The sequence below is a fragment of the Carassius auratus genome, unplaced genomic scaffold (assembly GCF_003368295.1).
Source record: "Carassius auratus strain Wakin unplaced genomic scaffold, ASM336829v1 scaf_tig00002407, whole genome shotgun sequence".
Taxonomy (NCBI): domain Eukaryota; kingdom Metazoa; phylum Chordata; class Actinopteri; order Cypriniformes; family Cyprinidae; genus Carassius; species Carassius auratus.
The window spans coordinates 146832-149630 of NW_020523444.1; the positions used below are offsets into that span (position 1 = coordinate 146832).

Consider the following 2799-nt stretch of genomic DNA (forward strand, 5'->3'; position numbering starts at 1 on the left):
AATTATTATTAATATTTAAGAAGTTTGAAATAATTTGTCAATGGATTAAAGAATAAATACTCATACTTTAGATGACAAAGTATTTTTCACAAATAAATAAATATTGAATAAAAAATATAATTAAAAAGGAAGTAAACACTATCGGCCTTGGCGATTATATATCGGTCGACCACCAGTTTTTACTGTAGCAGTTTTAGTCTGTTATATTGCATACAATTTTTTTTACAGTGTATTGTCAGATGGATATTATTTTTTGTGTATTAAGTTTTATTAAGAATTAAGCTTTTTTTTATTCTTCAGCTAAACCACCACCTAAAGTGGACCCAGCAGGTGGTGCAGGAGGACCAGGTGAGAGTAACCATTGTTTGTTGTAATTCATAGCACTGTAATAAGCAGAGCAAATGTTAAGTGAGCCTTTCAAAATTAAATGATGCGATCAGTTATCACCTTATGACTTAAAATAACTATCAAAGGAACTGAATACTTTATTTAAAATAATCTGGAAAAAATGATCTTAATTTGTTCAACAGTGAAACCCATTCATAAACCTGCTAAGCCCACAGTCAAGGAACCAACAAAGCCCAAAGAAACAGGTAAGAGGCACTTAATGTTACCCAGATGCTTGTTTTGCGTGAGATGAGCATAAATCAAATCTCCCTACTAATCTTCTTCAATAACCACTGGACATCTTTGAGTGCTAAAACATATGTTTCTGTTTCTTGTGTTATGATGAGTCAGCAGGATTTAGTTCTTAAATAGAAAGCTCTTAGAGCTCATATATAGTTATCTGTGGTCAAATAATATTGTGTATGGTTTAGGTTGGGGAGTTGCCTATTTAGAGCACTGCAGAATATAAAAACCTCACAATCACAAATACTTAATACTATTCTGTATTTTGGTGCTTACTAATCAGTCTACATCATAGGTTTGAATACCCCGAATGTATGTAAAATGCTTTACAATGCTAACATATTAACTAACCTCCACTAACAGAAGAGACATTCACTGATTCGTTTGACGCCACCATTCGGCCAGACCTGTTGCCCCGAACACCCCTAGTCTTCTCCGAACCTCTGTTCCCCCTCGGAAAGCCCAGTCTGGTTTGTACCGTGCTGTCAGTTTCCCTGTAGAACCGTTCATCGCGTTTGTCTCCATGTCTGTTTGCATGTAGATATGTGTATTCAAAGCAAATCTAAAAGTGGGATGAAAGGTGATTAGATTTCACTTTTGATTCAGTCTAATAACTAATGCGATCATGGAATGTTTAGCATCATTTTCTATAATGCTCTGAATTATCTTAATCAGACATAACAGAAGGCAAAGTCACTAATGATACGTTTTTAATATAATGCATACCTTTCATACAGTTCACAGCAATTAAAAAAACATGCTTTAGCTTGTACTCAAGTGATGTAAATGATGACAGAATTACGGCAGTTAAAATAAGTCATAGCACAGATTTTCTGATGGATGTCAGCTCGAGTCCTTATCCAGCTTGTCTTATACCCCAATATCACAGCACGTTATGATAACATTGTTTACAGTTGTCTTCATTCTCATCTTGTCTTGTGAGATTGTGTGTGTTCAATCTTGACTTCAGACAATATGAAGCATTTAAAGCTTTGTTTTGTTCAAACATTTACATCTCATATTACACAGAAACCACTTGTTTTCATTGTCACTTAGCCATATAAAAAAACAAAAAAATAAAAACATGGTACTAGGGCTGGGCGGTATACGAGTTGGTACACTATATATCAGTATATTTATTAAAAAGTGATATGGTAACATTTATTTCGATATATATAGAGTAGTTAGATTTTTTCCTCAGTGCATAACTTTTCACATGTATATTCTCCATCTGTAAATGTTAGAAAGTCATGGAAAATATCAATTTTGCATGCAATTATCTGCTAAAACTTACCAGATTTCAGTATACATTTTACTAAAATATTTGTAGTTGGACAATAAATGTGCTATGTGTACAAATTTTAAACCAAAAAATAAGCTAAGTGTATTTTATGCAATTAAATAGCACCGTTTTTGTTTTTAGATTGTAATGTTACAATTTTAGAATGCAATGTGATTTTAGTCAATTTTTTGCACATAATATATAGCATAGCCTAGATGGTTACTTGCGCCATATTTGTTTTCATTGCCTTTAAACATTTTTCCATTGGACAACATTGGGCCGGATGTAAAAAAAAAAAGAAAAAGTAAATATATATAAAATCCAAATAAAAAAATGTAGAAAATGTATTGGAGTTCAGCCAAAAATACAGAGATATACTTTTTGCCATATCGCCCTGCCCTAATTGGTACTGTGCATATTTCATTTGTTACACAGTGTGTATTTCTTTTGGCTGATAGATTTTGGGGGCTTGGATCTTGAAGATGCCTTGAACCCTGACAATGACATCAGAGGAAGGGCAAAGAGTCTGGCAAAGGCGGTAGGTATTTTTCTTTTTATCCACTTTTACCTTTCTCCATATGTCAGTTTTTTCAATCGAGTAGTTCAGTCAGGAATCAGAAAGAGCTTTATTGCCAAGTGTGTTTACACACACAAGGAATTTGTCTTGGTGACAGAAGCTTCTAGTGCAGAAGAACGTCCAGCATACAAGTTCAGCCATACATAGGAATCACACAGTAGAAATTAAACACTAAGAAAAACTGAATTAAATAATGCAATATAATACAGAAGTAGACAAATAGAGAAAAAAACATATATAATTGCTTTACTGAATCTAGAAATATGTTATTATTTACAAGTGTACGGTCAGAAACCTTTAACAGGAATAA

The 2799-nt window shown here is 33.2% G+C and overlaps 1 long non-coding RNA gene across 1 annotated transcript; it reads left to right on the forward strand.

Moving 5' to 3' along the window:
- The first annotated feature begins 277 nt into the window (after window positions 1-277).
- LOC113069724 (uncharacterized) lies at window positions 278-2447 on the forward strand. The gene is made up of 3 exons (XR_003279811.1): window positions 278-348; window positions 531-593; window positions 2371-2447. It is a non-coding gene; the product is annotated as an uncharacterized LOC113069724 (long non-coding RNA).
- Window positions 2448-2799: the final 352 nt, after the last annotated feature.